At 31.5% G+C, this 18264-nt stretch overlaps 1 long non-coding RNA gene across 1 annotated transcript; it reads left to right on the forward strand.

The window, feature by feature from the left end:
- Positions 1 to 13155: 13155 nt before the first annotated feature.
- On the forward strand, positions 13156 to 14425 carry LOC127729578 (uncharacterized). The gene is made up of 3 exons (XR_007994730.1): positions 13156 to 13378; positions 13905 to 13991; positions 14257 to 14425. It is a non-coding gene; the product is annotated as an uncharacterized LOC127729578 (long non-coding RNA).
- The last annotated feature ends 3839 nt before the right edge of the window (positions 14426 to 18264 follow it).

Here is an 18264-nt window from a genome sequence, read left to right on the forward strand (position 1 = left end):
ACAGCTGAAAGGAATTCACAATTGTCATTGATTCTTGGATACTGTAATTTCACAAATTGTATTAAAAACAATTCTTGATTGATATTGACAAAAAAATCAGCTGTCTGTTAACAACGCATTGCGTTGTATTAATAAAAAGTAAAATAACAAAAATACCGTAAAAAAACTCTAAGGGAACTTCAAAATGGAAAGTCCTTTATCAAATGGCAAAATCAAAAGCTCATACACATCAAACGAATGGTAAACAACTGTCAAATCCCTTACTTGGAATCATTCAACGTAATTTCCTATGATAATTAATTTCATATACAGTTGGCGTATCTTTAAAGATAAAAAACACTTCACATATATCGTGCGTCCAAAGCTCTTTTCTATAAATCAGGAACGAAGACAAACCTAAACATAGGAATGTATAAATAACTTCAACTTTGGACTAACGTTCGGAACTATAAGTTCAAAAGGGACCTGATAACAATAGTTCATTATTCTAAAGTCAAACTCGTCTAAAAAGAAACAAATAGAAAACAATTAATTCAGTAAGACTCCTCAAAGTTGTTTTTTATCACGAAAGGGTACATTTAATCACATTGTTGTTTTTTTAACAGATATCAAAACAAATTCATTGATACCAGAGACCGCAATTCAGCAAGCAATGACCATGTGACCGTATATTCAATTTGATACTTTCTGATCCGTATAAACGAAACATACATCTTAGACATTTTGGATTGTGCTTTCAACTTCTATCAATTTAAAAGATTATAACTAGTAATTAAATTTAAGTATTTTATGTTTATTTTGTTTTATCTCAATATAGCTCCTAAACTGCAAGCAAAGGTTTTGTGAATATAAGGTTTAACCTGTCTGTGTGTCTGTCTTTCCATCTGTTGATTCAAACTTTATGTTTGAGTCCTTGATTCAAATTTTGAAGATGATGATGTGACAACTTTGCAAAACGAAGAAATTTGTTCCATTTGAGTGTTGTATTTCATAATTCTGCCTCTTGATCTATGTTTTTTTTAAGTATTCAGTATGCACATTGTCAACTCCTACACCTGCTTCATCAAATTTTCATAGCCTGTTGTTCAATATAAGATCCCAACACTAAACTGTGCCATATAAGTAGGATATTTTGATCCTTTCACACATCCACTAGTCATGTCCCTTAATGTAGTTAAATAAGAAGAAGTTCATTTTCCAATGTGTTTAGTCAAAGTGAAATCTCTTCATGAAGTCATTTCACGCAAAAAACAAATTTCAATTTATAATTTTTGTTTACACTCATTTAGGCTTATTCTATTCATCATATTAAGCTTTTCGGAATCATATACATGTAGAAACATAAATATATATACACCTTATTGCTAAAAGGCAATATTGTGTAAATGAATTGCTCATTGTAATATATTTTTTTCTTTTTCATTGTAAACATATGTTTGCACTTGTTGTGCAGGCAAAATTCAGAACAAACTCTGTTTTCTAGAAAAAATGAAACATGTGAAAAGGGAAATAGCTTTAGCATCGTTATTGTAAGGATTACATGATTCATTATGAAATTATGTTACTGTTTCTCTTTTCAAAGCTGATTTAAATGATGTTAATGATTACCTAATACTATACCCCCAACTTTATTCAATCAATGTGTGACGCTTGAATGAATACATTTAAATTACATATTAAAAACTCCAAAACCACATTTATGATTGAGATAATTACCTGTAGTTAACGGAGAAAACTCCGTTATCGTTAAGAGAAATTTGAAAAGATCTATTATACTATGACGCCTTGTGCCCTTTAACCTTATATCAAGTCAATTGAAAAACCTTGATTTGGCTTTCCATAGATATTTGCATAAATTTTTACTTTCAAATGTTACTAGCATATAGCGTGTTCGGTTTTTTTATACATTGAAGTATATAAAAAAAAAACAGTTTTAAAAGTACAACTTATTGACAAAAATTTACATGTATATATCATAAAGAGGAAATTGTGATTTATGAACGGCTTTATGTTCGAGGAAAACGAGACTTTACGATAACTTTTTAGGATCACAAACTATTTCCTCCATGTTTTATACTCCTTTAAACTATGACTGTAATTTTTTTTATTTAATGTAATTTAATATTCATACTTTTATTACTATGACTAGTCCTTAAAGTCGGCCGCGCGGTTGGATGGTGCATATCGAATAAAAAATAACAAACTGCCCGTTAACTTCACATGCATATAACGATAATAGATAGAGATACACTTTCAGAAAAACAAAACAACGAAAAAGAGTTGAAATTTGTTGACATAATTGAAATTGTCAACATTTGTTTCCCGTTATTGAAAATTCAAACGGTAAAGTGAGGCGGCTTAAATACGTAACAAGATAAGATTTACAAATGGGTTAACATTACTGAAATTGTGAAACAACTTTCGTTACCAGTTATTGTCCAAAAAGACATTTGATACTTAGTTTTGAGATTTAATAATAATCTTAAAAACTATAATTGACAGGAACAAAATGTGAACACCAAAACGAAATCTACATGAAACAAAAGGAATGCAATGAAAAATTTTGAAAGACACACGTTGTAATTTTTTCTTAAGGAGGGGTATTTGAAGACACTATTCACAGAATAAACAAAAACCAATTGGGTAGATTAAGAGAAGTTCTACAGGTAAGTGAAGAACCATTCTATATATTATGATGGGATAAGGGATGCTGAATGACATGAATGTGATGGTGTCTAGAACTGAAGATTATTAATATTGCCAAAGACATGATGAAAACCCAATTTTCTGAATGATTGCTAAGCAGTTTTCCAATATTAATGAATGATTTCTAGGCAATTTCCCACTATACATGAATGGTTGCTAAGGACATATAAAATGACATTCACCCCTGACATGACATTGAAACTAGGGTCTATGGTAACGTCCGTTTTGTACTGATTCAAAACCTGTATGGTTACTAGATATTTTTGTATCAAACAAGGGTGGTCGCTTAGCACTTTTGACATGACTTTGGTTTCTTACTGTTGACCTTTAAACAAAATAGTGGCTGGACATTTTCATAGTTACGCTTCTTTCTATTTTATTTTCTTACAAAATCGCCATTAATGTACACAAGGTCAAAATTCAAGTTCACCAATGACCTCTGATCTTGTATCAAATTGAGGTCATGTAATGCTATATAGTTTATTAGCTAGTACTGTTTGTTTGGTGTATATACACCTTATTGCATTAATGCAATGTTGTGTAAATGAATTGCTCTTTGTATTATGTTTTTCTATTTCATTGTAAACATATTTTTGCACTTGTTGTTAAGGCAAAATTCAGAATAAATGAAACATATGAAAAGGATACTAGCTTTAGCTTCGTTATTGTAAAGATAACATGATTTATCATGAAATTCTGTTATTGTTTATCTTTTCAAAGCTGCTTAAAATGTTGTCAATGTTAACCTAATACTATAGCTACAACTTTCTTCAATCAATGTGTGCCGTTTGAAGGATTACATGTAAATTACATAACAACTCCAAAGTCGCATTTATGATTGAGATAATTACCCATAGCTAACGGAGAAAAATCTGTTATCGTTAAAAAAAATTGAAAAGATCTTTATCTATACCCAGGCTAAAGTATACCCAAATTTTATTGACATTTGTCATTTGAAAGCCTATTAGGGTCACAAAAAAACTTTATTTATCTCGTAATTACGAGATAAATATCTCGCAATAACGAGAAAACTATCGCGTAATTACGAGATAATTGTCGCGTAATTACGAGAAAACTACCGCGTTATTACGAGATAATCATTTTTTTTACTCGTAATTAAGAGATAATCATTTTTTACTCGTAATTACGAGATAATTATGGCGTAATTACGAGATATTTATTGCGTAATTACGAGAAAACTATCGCGTAATTACGACATAAGAAGTTTTTTATCGCGTAATTACGAGATAATTATCGCGTTATTACGAGATAATTATCGCGTAATTACGAGAAAACTATCTCGTAATTACGAGATAATTATCGCGTTATTACGAGAAAACTATTTCGTTATTACGAGATAATCATGGCGTAATTACGAGATAAAAAACTTCTTATCTCGTAAATACGAGATAATCATCGCGTAATTACGAGAAAACTATCGCGTATTTACGAGATAAGAAGTTTTTTATGTCGTAATTACGAGATAATTATCGCGTGATTACGAGATAAAAAAAAACTGATTCGCTGAGCGCAGCTGGATACGCCCGCAGAGGTCCAACGTAATTCTGAACAGTTGGGGAAAAAATGGACACAATATTCAAGCTTGATACAGGTCTGAACTTGGATTATAATTAAATATTTGACACATTATAGGTTTCTGAATAAATGTAGTCAAAGAACTTGAAATTGGTTATATGAATTGAATTTATATTCAATTAAAGATTTCTTGCTGTTGTGCAATACACTGTGCTGTTGCGCAATACTTAGTAAATCTGTTGTCAGACTATAAACAAATAAAGTTCAATTTATTCTCAATGTAATATTAGAAGTTTATGAAAATGTAAAGGGAGCTTACATCAATAGATATAAACTATTCACCAAAGTTTCATGAGAACTGCTGACAGCATTTTTGAGTTATTGTCCGACAACTGGAAAATCACCCCTTTTTTAATGAATAAAACCCAAAAACTCAGAAATGATAAATGAAAAATTTATAAAATTCTAAACAGAGCTTACATCAATAGATATAAACAATTCACCAAAGTTTTATAAGAACTGCTGAAAGCGTTTTATATTTTTTGTTCGCAAACCGGAAAATCCCCCTTTTTTTATGAATAAAACCCCATAACTCGGAAACGTAAAATTTCAACGTTAGTAAGCCTCATTAATAAGCAATTTTTGATACCAATAAATGATGTTTTGCAACTGATCAGGATTAATAAAAATTCTTAATCAATACACCGATTTTAATATGGTTTAGGAAATTAATTATCCTACTTAATATTACAAGAAGTTTCATTTATCATCAATGGGAATTAAAAGAGACTAAACATTGTGATTTGTTCGATTCCGTATACGTATTTTATTTTTTTGAATAACGGCATATTTTCTATTTTTGTCCTGTTATATACTCAAACGTTTTCATCATAACTATGCACTAATTTCTAAACGTATATCATAAACGTTGGATAGTTTTTAACCAAACCTTTACAACATTCAAACATACAACTTTATTTTTGTGTGGTCGGGTAGAGAAAGATTTTGTTAAATATTTGCAGATGACTCATTGAACTACCATGATGAACATGTGTAGAAATTGTAAAGTACATAGTTACTTAGTTTTTCCTATTCAACTATATCCTTTAAGTATTTGTTCCGAAAACACCGCCTTATGACAGAACATAAAGTTGATGAATTAAGTCCTATCAAATCCTTTTGAACGAAGAAACCCATATATTATGTAATTCGTGAGCTCTGTATATGATTTGTCTGCATGTCGTTTACCCCAGGTATGTTTTTAGTCCACTACCGACGAAGTCGAAGGGGACTTTAGGTTTGCACTCTGTCTGTCTGTCTCTCTGTCTGTCTGTCTATCTGCCTGCCATCCGTCTGTCCGGCAAATCAGTTTTCCACCCTTTTTACTTCGTGCTTGAAGATATTGATTTGAAATTTGGTATATAGAGAAATTTATGACGTGTTGTTTTCAAGTTTTGTAAACGATTTTAATCTGAAATGGGCATTTTGATCTGTACAGCTCATAAAGGACTGAACAATAAATTTTAAAAGTCATTTTTAGTTTTTCAGTCTTTTTTTCAGATTCATCCACTGCTGTTAATTCAGTACTGTTCAGACAATTCGAATTGTAGTCAAACAAGATCAGTTCAGTCTATGTTTGAAATGTTCAGTAGTTATAATTTTACTGTAAAGGTCAACTATATAGTTCCTGAATTATATGAAAAAGTACTGAAAAGTACTGAATTAACCGCAGTATTTGAAAATTGAGTGAAAGACTGAACATGACTTAATAATTCATTGTTCGGGCTTTCGATGTGGGTTTTATTTATTGTCGAATACCGTATGGCGACCTGTAGTTATTTGCAGCCTTGTCTTTCTTATTGGAAATTTTTATCTAATAATAACAATATCATAATTTTTTTCTTTTTTTGAATTTTTAAGTACAAACATGTTAAATCTAGCTTATGTCCAGCCATGTAAGGAAACGGCTGACTTAAAGAAACATTGTACAGCATTTATCAATTCTAATAAATACGCCGTAAAGACATATGCACAATCGAAAATAAAGTAAAGAGGGGCTTTCAAAATTTTGAAGTGTTCGATTCCGTATACCAAAGAATTTTTTTTTAAATAACGGTATTTCGTCTATTATTGTCTTCTCATTTTGCTGAGTGATACTCAAATGTTTTCTTCATAACTATTTACTAGATCGTACACGCTGGATTGGTTTTTTTAACAAAGCTTTACAACAATCCAACATACAACTTCATGTTTGTGTTGTAAGTTAGAGAAATATTTTGTTAAATATTTGCAGATGACTCAATGAACTACCATGATAAACATGTTTATGAATGGTTAGATACATACTTTTCCTATTCAGTTATATCATTTAAAGAGTAGCTAGAAAATACATGATGAATCAAGTCCTATCAAATCATTTTGAACGAAGACATGCATAAATTATATATTTATATAATTAGTGAGCTCTGTACATGATTCATCTACTTAGCCTTTTCTATAAATAATCAAACATCGCAATCCTCTTTATATTTTTGTTAAATTAAAAATGATACTGTACAAATTTCGTGCTTCCATTTGATATCACCTTCATCCAAAACGGCTAGAATCGAACTTACAAAGTCAATTATGTATACATACTTGTGTAGCTATGTTAAACACAGCTAGAGACTTAAAACAATAGCTACATCCAGCGTAGATTATATATAAGCTATCACTACATGCACTAGTAAAGGTGTAATAGAATCAGACTCAGATCAATGCGATAGTTTTAATCATGCACAGCTTCAAATAAGTGAATACTTGACCTTACAGATGAAAAGTAAGAAAGTCAATTTTACACGCTTCACGAATTTTTAACAAGAGTAGGGTAAAAGAATTTTTAAGAATCGTGTTGAATTATCAACATCGTCAATGTCATTACTAAAAAAACACAAAAAATATATATTTTTACTTTTTTAATCAGGAATTCATCATTCTAATTAGGTTAATTAAAACAAATTATTATATTGTATTATATATGTCAGAACTAAACATTTGATTTACTTATTTTTGCAGGAAAGTGTGGCTTACTCCTTAGTTTCATTGTTGTGTGCTATGTTGGTTTACTGCTCGTTCGTCTGGTTTTTTTATTAACATCAAGTCAAATGTCAGAGCTAATTCCACTATTTGTAATCATGTGATTACTAAATGAAAGATCGTGAGGGAAGTATTTATTTGCGGCTTTAAGTATTTTTCGTAGAAGTTTTGTTGAAGCTTTCTTGTGTGTATGGATTCCATAATGTAGACAACATTGATAGGCAAATCAATCTTTGCCAATGAATATTAAAAACTGGGGTACTGGAAATGTTTGAAAAGAAAGGGAAGATACTAAGGTGGTTATAATAACACATACGTTGTGTTGCGTATGTCTAGGAAATATCCGGTCACAAGTTGGTCATGTAATGAAATATTGTTGCTCAGTTGAAACTTCATTTTCTTAATTTCCGAATTGTATTTAAAAGAAACTTTTTTACTTCGCTGATATGCTATTGGCTAGAATGACTTATAACATTTGGGACCAATTCAGGAAAGGGAGAGTATTTTTCAATCGACTGGGTTGACAGTTCGGGTATTCGAGACCCTATCGATAATTTGCTTCTATAGAATCACACATTGTTGGATAAACGCTGATAGTCTAAATTGATGTATTTACTATATCAAGCGTTTCCTTTGCTTTAATCCGTATAACACTATTAGTTGTATTCAAATTCTTTCCTATTGATGATTTGTTTGTTTGGACATCTGTTGCATCAATGGCATTCATTAAAAAACCTTTTATAATGAAATATTTTGTTTTAATTTGTAGTTTTAACATTGTGTAGCGTATAAAAATAGGTTCATGTAACAACGTATTTGATTTAAACGAACGAAATCTCTGTATTACTGAAAAATTATAACACTAGGGTTTTCGATATCATAAATTTGTCAAAACATTTAATAGATTTCATCATCCGTACTAGAACGTTATTCGTAAACATAAATCAACGTGCAGACGTCTTATACGTTCAGGTATTACAGATTCAATCTTTTATGGTAATATTCTATACAAAAACACAAAAAATGTCGTCATTCACCTCAAAAGCTTACAAACCTTTAAATCAACTTATAAAGAAGGAATATAGTTACGATACTGTTGTCATGTCATTTTAGATGGCAATTTTTAGAATCAATATTGATTCACTCATAGGGTCTTTGCATCGGAAATAAACACATCTAAAACCAGTTTTTGGCATGATACGGGTAATGTTCTTCTCGTATATTTCATGATGGCATGATACTAAAGCCCTAACGAGAAGGATTGTACTTGATTTTCATAGAATGAACACATAATCTTTCAATCAGTTTAATTGAGTTCTGGAACTGGCATGTCAGTAACTGCTGGTAGTCCTTTGTTTATTCATGTTGATCATTGTCATTTTGCTTAGTTTTTTCTGTTACCTATTCTTACATCGGACTCAGATTTCTTTCAAACTGAGTTTTTACTGTGCGTATTGCTATGTGTTTGTTTATTCCACATTTGCTACTGGTTTAGGGGGAGAGTTGAGATCGCACAAAACATGTTTAACCCCGCCTGTCCCAAGTCAGGAACCTCTAGCCTTTATTAGTTGTGTATGCCTTTAAAATTTTGGCTCATTTATATGGTTCGTAGTTTAGTGCGACGTCCATTTTCACTGAACTAGTATACATTATTGTTAAGGGGCCAGCTGAAACCCGACTCCGGGTCCGAGATTTTCTCGCTGTGTTGAAGAACCATTGGTGGCCTAGGGCTGTTTTCTGCTCTTTGGTAGTGTTATTGTCTCTTTGACACATTCCCCGTTTCCATTCTCATTTTTAACGATATGGAAAAAAATGTATATCTTAGATCCTCTTGATGTGTAGATTCTTGGAACATATCAAACATAAAATTTCTTGATACTGTTTCTGGACCATATTCTATATTTTGCTTCGTGTAGACCGAGACAGCTTCTTAAATTAATATCAGATCATCAGCCATTACATTTCTGTTCGCTGACTAGATACTAACCAATATGTAATTATTTAAGGTCAGTTGTGGTTTTCCGTTGATGTAAAATCGCTGCTACGCTGATGTCAGTATCACTGAACTGGTCGTGATAAACTTTCGTTCTCATAAACCGCACTTGATATTTTTAGCAAAAACGCACGAGTGTTTTTTTCTGAAAAAAAAATATTTCTCCGAATACAAACAACTTACCAAGTGAGTAAAAGATTTTATAACAACAACAACATTTTTTAAACAATGAAAAATCTTGCAAAGTGGTATTTTAAAGTATTTTCAAAAATATCGAACTCCAATGTATATTCAAAAACGGGAAGTCCAAGAAAACAAACTGATGAAATCAAACGTAAGACTTAAAAAAAAATACTAAGGTGACGACCATTTGATTTTTTGGAGGGATGGCGAGGCAGGAGGATTTTGAAAATAAATAAGAACTGAAAAATCACTTTGCACAAGACAGGATGAAAATGAATAATCTGCAACACAAAATGCAGGAAACAAATGTATGCAAAAAGGAAAATAAATTTCCGTGCGAAAAAGATCGTCTTATACTATGCTATGTGAAAAAAAATTGACTAAGGCGACGACCATTTAAATTTCGGGGGATGGTGAGGTAGGAGGATCGTGAAAATAAACAAGAACTATAAAACATCACTTCGCACAAGACAGGATAAAAATGAACACTTGCCACACAAAATGCAAAATTCTTCCTATTAGTGGATACTTTGAATTAAAGGTAGGATATGCTATGCACGACAACGCATGCATTCTGGTTAACAATGAGGAGGGACATGTGTGAAATTCGATTTTATGTTATTAAATCAGCCTTACATAATTTTATGCAAATGATAACATTTTCACACAAGGACAAATTTTAGCGGCAAAAAATCTGCGTTTCCCTTTAAAGGAAAATACTTAAACTATTGACTTCATAGGTCAAAAGAGTTTAGATTCTCACTAATATTTGGAAGTCTTTTGACATCTTCGATCGTAATTATAAATGACAGCAAAAGATAAGTCCAGATTTTTTTATGATCATGAAATACGATATCATATGGTATTTTGAACCCCACGAATAAAATTTATATATGCAAGACTTTACATTTAAACGATAAAAATTACAACATCTTTTTTGTAAAAACAGAATTTTATAATATTTTGATTCAAATCAGACTTTTGTTTAAGGGGAGATCACTCAGATTGTTCAATTTTATAACGGTTGGTACATAAAAAATTTCTTCATTTTTATATAGCAAAAAAATATTTTCAAATTCTATCAGTTTGTTTTCTATTCACATAATATGGCTTTTTCCAGTTTATTCCATACAAAATTTGTCTATTTTGCACAACCTGTGGCTTGATAAAAATCTCTGAGTGACTGATACTTTTTATAGTATTTTTGAAAACAGCCCACATTAAACTTCATTTAGGCAAAGTATGGGAAAAATCTGTCAAATGTTTTTTTTTTAATTTCTATACTACCTTAAAGCTTATCATCATCAACATAATCATAATTAACCAAAAATGAAAGATTAAACTGCTTGCAGAAGTCTTTTTTACTGAAAAGAGAGACGAAAAATTCCAAAGTGACATTCAAACTCATAATTCGAAAATAAACTGACAACGCCATGGCAAAAAAAAGACCAAATCACAAACAACAGTATTCAAAACACAACATCGAAAACTTAAAACTGGGCAACACGAACCCAACCAAATATCGGGTTGATCTCAGGTGCTCTGGAAAGGTAACCATATCCTGCTCCACATATATGTCTTAATTTTGTATAAGTAACCATTTATTAGAGATTGAAACAGGTAGATACAATGGAGTCGAGGCAAACAAACGTATTAGTAAGTTATAATACAATGCTGTAGAGGATGAATTACATTTCCTTTTAAAAATCTTATGATGGGAAGCGTTACCATTTCTTAAAAAAAAATTAAATCCAAATATAAAAATTTTAATACTATGAATGATGAATACAAATTCATCTGGTTAATGATGAATGAGGACAGGTATGTCATTGAGATCCTTCAGCAGCTGCTTACAGAACTATTTAAAACAAATCAAGAACTGAAAGATAATATCTAAAAATAATAATAATAGTAATATGCCTAAAACATGGATTCATGACTAATTTGATATAAATTGCCGTGTGTTCCTTACACAATTTTGTCAATTTTATCATTATATTATTATACATGTATATATATTGTTTTCTACATTAAATTTGTTTTATAAAACCTTATTTTATAACAATCATACTTATCATTAATAACCAATTATTTTGTTATTTTATTTAGTTCAAATATATATTGTATTGTATATTGTTTTGTAATTACGATGATTATTCTGCGCAGTAATGGGCGCCGTGATTGGCGCAAATAAGATATCTTGTATCTTACACATATAAAATATAGAGGGCCAGTTCGTGAATAAAGAGAGATCACTCTGATTGTTATAATTAACATTAATTTTTTTTTTTTACCGAGTAGCTACTTGATAATCATAACAATTAATTCAGTACAATTATGCTGTTTTCTTTCAGCAAAATTTGCTTAAAGAATTCACACAATATAATTAAGATAATCAAAGCGATGGAAATCACTCATGGAAAGATTGGAAGTGTAGTTTGAATAATTTCAAATCATATATTATGGTGTGGAGTTAGAAAATGATGTAAGAAAAATGATCAATATATTATATAGAAAAAATGTTTTCAAACGATACATCTGAAAAATCACATTTCAAATTTATGAAATATGTATTAGGTGTAAACAAAAAATCCAGTAATCTTGCTGTGACTTCTGAACTAGGGAAATACTCAATGTATTTTTATATTATATAAGCAATGTTAAAATATTATGATCGACTAGATAATTCTGAGAACATGTTATTATATGATGCATATATATGTAGTAAGGAACTTCACAATTATAAACTGAATACATGGTTCTGAAGCATACATTGTATATTAAAAAAGCTGGGCATACAAACAATGTAACTTAATAAACTGTTATAACAGAGATATGTCTCGCCCTTTTGTAATTTTGATTATGCAAATGTTGAAATTAAAATATCAATACTTTAACATGTTTCATAAGTTATGCAAATATTCAAAGTCAATGAACCATGACTGACGTACATGGCTAAACAATCTCCATGTAAATGAGGTGTACCAAAGCTAATACAACTGCATACCAAATACGTATATACCATATTGACTTATTATAAGTCGTTCCCTTTAAACAAACCTAAACACAAACATTAACTTGTAAACTATGTAAAAGTTTCAAAGTCAATGAACCATGAAGAGGGGGTGGGCTATATAATCTCCATGGAAACGATACTTGCAAATGCCAATAAATTTTCATACCAAATATCATTGAATTAATTTAGCATTTCATCTTAAACTGATTTAATCACAAACTAATACATGTAAACTAAGTAAAAGTTTCTAAGTCGATAGACCATGACTAAGGAAGCGGAGCCAAATAATCTCCGTGGAAAAGAGATATGCCAATGATTATACAACTGCATACCAAATATCATTGACCTACCACTAGTGGTTCCCCATAAACTGACCTAATCACAAACTAATACATGTAAAATAAGAAAACGTTTCAAAGTCAATAGACCATGACTGAGGGGGGCAGGGCCAAATAATCTCCATGGAAATGAGATGCGCCAATGCTAATACAACTGCATACACTGTAAAAATTGTGCTTAGAATTTAAACGTGTTGCAAGACTTATGTGCTTAGGAAAGTGTTTAATTTCTAAACAGAAAAAAAATAAACATGTTTTGGCTCTCAGCACTTCGCAATAAACGTTTTGCTGTGCTAAACATGTTTAGCTACTTCGTCAAGTATATGAAGCTAAACGTGTTTTAATTCTAAGCACTTTCAATATTTAGACACTTTCCTAAACACGTTTAGAACTACAACACATTTAGGCCATAGACGGCATTCATATCACGTGATAACTTTTGAGCGGGAGGAAGAAACAAAGAACCCGAAGTCAAAGGCCACGCTGTTTACTACTGACCTTAACTGACCGTAACTTGACTGTTTCAGAAAGGTAAGGAGTTATGATTTTACTGTCTTTTATATTGTACTGCCAATTTTAAATGATTTTTGACAATTATAAGCATTATTTACAAGTACACTACCGTATCGTCAATGCAGGAGAAAAAGGGGGTGGGGGTACCATCTCACGAAACAAGTGCTTGTAGGAGCTTTAAGTGTTCAAACTATCTTGTGTAAAGATATTAGGAGTTGTTTTATGTTCTATCATGCAAGTTTTCACTTATTTTTAATTTATGTGCTTGGAAAAGGAGTTTCTGAGGATCATTTTCGTTCGGTACTCCTCGGCAGATTATACTAATGTAACATGAAGGGTAGAGGAATCTGCCGAGGCTTACTAGGATGTGGTGCATCATTTGCAAATCCAGCGTCATTTCGAGTTCATTGTTTTCGTTAGCACTTCCGAGATGAAGAATCAACACTTTTCTTCAAAATAAATAGAATGATGCTTGTTTAATTCAATAGTTAGAAGAGGTTTTGCTATTCTTATAATTTTATATACATGTATTGTTTTATTCTAGACTGATGAGAGAAGTGCAGAGGAAATCGTCATCTGTCTTTAACATGCTACAAGAGGAGGTAAAGAACAGTGGCAAATCTGTTGCCAGGTAAGAATCAGAAGTGTATTTGATTTATAAAATGCCAATATATATTTGAACAAATGAATAATATTAAGCATGAAAAGAAGTTTAATATTAAAAAATATTTATCAATTGATTCATCAGTAAATTTATGCTTTTATACCACCTTGGTCTTAACGTTGTTATCTGGGTCTTAAATCATGCTCTTACTCTTTGGTGTTGCAGTTCGTATACTATAATATTTTAATAGCAATTCTACTTAGTTGCTTATCATTTTTTTTCTATATTTCAGGCCAGTGACAGCAGATGGGTACTAAGAAAGGAGAAGCTCCATGACTTATTGTCCTGCAAAATGAAAACAGGACAGTTTCAAATTGTTTTGTTGCAGGGGATGGGGTACAAGTAGAAGTAGGAGTGGTCATTAACAATATTATGTACATGTACCTTGTTATGAACTTATGTTTGATTGTTCGATGATCAACTAGAAATAAATGATTACATAAATTCCTTTGTTTTATATGTTGTAATTTTGTTTTTAAAGCTAGACTTAGTATTATGATAATTTCATTTCAAGAAGTTCTAGAACATGACATTTACTATTTTACAAATATTTGAAATGAAGAAAAAATGCAATAGTCAAATGACGTGAATTGAAGTAAAGAAACACTCATTAAGATTGAAAAGGTATTGATCACATTCAATTTGATATGGAATTTCAATTTTCTTAATTTGATGCATTGGTTCCTTTTTGTGATGGTATGAAAAACCTGTTTTATTGAGAGCTATCTATTAATAAACGTTTGACAGTCTAGCCTTCCGGAAAATTAGTTAAATTTAGGCCTAATGAATAACGGCTTCTCACACTAAAATGATAAACATGTTTCTTCACGACCCTTTATGACCTAAACATGTTTACATTCAAAACACTTCACAGTTAAAAATGTTTCCTGACAAAACACTTCACAGCTAAACATGTTTCCAGATAAAACACTTCACAGCTAAACATGTTTACAGTCTAAGCACTTTTCAGCTAAACATGTTTCTAGTCTAAACACTTTACAGCTAAACATGTTTACATTCTAAGCACTTTATAGCTCGACACGGTTAGGCTGTTAGCACATTAAATATTAAACATGTTTAGATTTAAAACATGTCAAAAATCGGTTTCATAAACGTGTTTAGGAAAGTGTTTAGGCTCTAAACACAATTTTTAGAGTGTACCAAATATGATTGACCTACCACTTGTGGTTCACCATAAACTAGACCTAATCACAAACTAATACATTGTTGCCGCCGCCGCCGGAAACAGCATACCTATGTCTCGCTTTTTGACTCCGTCAAGGCGAGACAAAAACCAGTATCTACTCTTTCACAAAATCTATCAAAGATAAGCTATATAAAAACTAATAGTATCTCCATTTCGGGAAGGAAAATAGAAATAAGATATTACAATTAGATCAAGGCGAGACAAAAACCAGTATCTACTCTTTCACAAAATCTATTAAAGATATTAAGCTATATAAAAACTATAAAATTGAGAATGGAAATGGGGAATGTGTCAAAGAGACAACAACCCGACCATAGAACAGACAACAGCAGAAGGTCACCAACAGGTCTTCAATGCAGCGAGAAATTCCCGCACCCGGAGGCGTCCTTCAGCTGGCCCCTAAACAAATATATATACTAGTTCAGTGATAATGAACGCCATACTAAACTCCAAATTGTACACAAGAAACTAAAATTAAAAATAATACAAGACTAACAAAGGCTAGAGGCTCCTGACTTGGGACATGCGCAAAAATGCGGCGGGGTTAAACATGTTTATGAGATCTCAACCCCCTCTATACCTCTAGCCAATATAGAAAAGTAAACGCATAACAATACGCACATTAAAATTCAGTTCAAGAGAAGTCCGAGTCTGATGTCAGAAGATGTAACTAAAGAAAATAAACAAAATGACAATAATACATAAATAACAACAGACTACTAGCAGTTAACTGACATGCCAGCTCCAGACTTCAATTAAACTGGTTGAAAGATTATGTCTTCATCATATGAATATCAGGCACAATCCTTCCCGTTAGGGGTTTAGTATCATACCATCATAACATATATGAGAAGAACATAACCCGTGTCATGCCAACAACTGGTTTTTAAATAAATGTGTTTAGTGCCGATGCAAAGACCCTATAAGTGAATCAATATTAACGCCAAAATATGCAATCTTTAATGACCTGACAACAGTATCGTAACTATATCCCTTCTTAATAAGTCTATTTAAAGGTTTTGTTAGCTTCAGAGGTGAATACTGACATTTTTGTGCTTTATAAAGAATATTTCCATAAAAAATTGGAAGTGAAATACCTGAACGTATAAGAAGTCTGCATGTTGAGCTATATTTACGAATGATGTCCTTATACCGATGATAAAATTTAGTAAATGTTTTGACTAGTTTATGATATCGAAAACCCTGGTGTAATAATTTTTCAGTAATACATAAATTTCTCTCGTTAAAATCTTAAACATTGTTACATACACGAGCGAATCGTACAAGTTGAGATATATAAACACCGTAAGATGGTGACAAGGGAACGTCACCATCTAAAAATGGATAATTAACGATAGGAAATGAAAAATCATCTCTTTTATCATATATTTTAGTATTAAGCTTTCCGTTAATGATATAGATATCAAGATCTCCATTTCGGGAAGGAAAATAGAAATAAGATATTACAATTAGATCAAGGCGAACTAAATAGTTATTTTTCCTTTAAAACTCTATTTTGTTTTGAAAAATATTTGGATCTAAAATATTTTAGATAAAGGCAATCAATCTGTAAGATTAGAATAAGTGTCATCCAATAAGGATTGAGACTGATAGATATGCAAATACTTATGTGAATAGAACACTTAGAAAATGTTTATACTGTACATTGAATAAAGTTGAGGATAAGATACAGTTTGTGACTGAATGCCCACTATATGTTAATATATACTATTGCTATATGCTTATTTATGTATCCCGTCATACTTTGAACGACAAAATTATTTTATGTCTACCTGTGCGAATTTCAAACGCGCGATTTTACGCCAGTACTTAAAACCTTCCATCCTTTATGGGTGGATTTTACATAGATAAATAAAATCGTATAATATAAGCAAAATGAGGATGTTCAATTTGATGTATGCCTTTTTGTGCTTCTTCGTTACATTTGTTTGTTTTTATAGTGATTAAGATGATAACACAATGTTGACTGCTGAACCCCTATTTTTGACATTTTTACCTAGTGTGTCTGTTTGTTTTGTTCCCACATCGTTGTCAATATAATGGAAGTTGATGCGACTGTCATACATGTGAGAGGTTTGGTTAGCTATAAAACCAGGTTCAATCCACCATTTTCTACATAAGAAAATGCCTGTACCAAGTCAGGAATATGACAGTTGTTATCCATTCGTTTGATGTGTTTGAACTTTTGATTTTGCCATTTGATTGGGGACTTTCCTTTTTGAATTTTCCTCGGAGTTCAGTATTTTTGTGATTTTACTTTTTAATAATAGAACTGAGTTTTTGCTGCAATTTCATTAACCTGCAATTATTTTCAATCTTTAGACAATCTTTCGAAGTTTACATGGCTATTTACACAAGAAAATTTAGATGCACACAAATGTTTGGGAAAGTATTTATCTAAAAATCTGGAGATTAGTTTCTTTTATGGTTTTCAAATGTTAATGCTATATGTAACGGGAGTATGTTGTAGACTACGTGGGATCTGAACGTCTACCACTTATCTACATCTACATCTACATCGTACGACGATCCATCAGCACATGGATGACTATACGTCGGCGCATCGAAAACAGACACTTGTTAAAAGATAACAATTTTATGAGTGCAAATTAAAAAAAATAATTTTGTGCAAAAATATAAAATAAACACATTTACATATATTTACAAACAGGCCTAGGATAGATATCTAAATGTACTGACTTTGGATCAGTGCTTTAAACTGACCCAAAGAGTTAACACTGACGATGTTTAGTGAAAGTGAATTCCACAGTACAACTGTGAATGGGAAAAAGCTGTACTTAAAGTAATATGTTCTGGTGCTGAATGTTTGATATTGTAGTGAATTGGTGAATCTGGTGTTTTTGACTGGCTGTGGTGAAAGGTAAACATGGTAAAGATTTGGACATGTTGGATTTACTCTATAAGTTTGTGTGTGATCAGGGGCGTAGGTAGGCCAATATGATGTGTACTCATTGCTGGAGGATGAAGTCAAACGGCAGGGGGTATGGGGGC

Source organism: Mytilus californianus, unplaced genomic scaffold, assembly GCF_021869535.1.
Source record: "Mytilus californianus isolate M0D057914Y unplaced genomic scaffold, xbMytCali1.0.p SCAF_2, whole genome shotgun sequence".
Taxonomy (NCBI): Eukaryota; Metazoa; Mollusca; class Bivalvia; order Mytilida; family Mytilidae; genus Mytilus; species Mytilus californianus.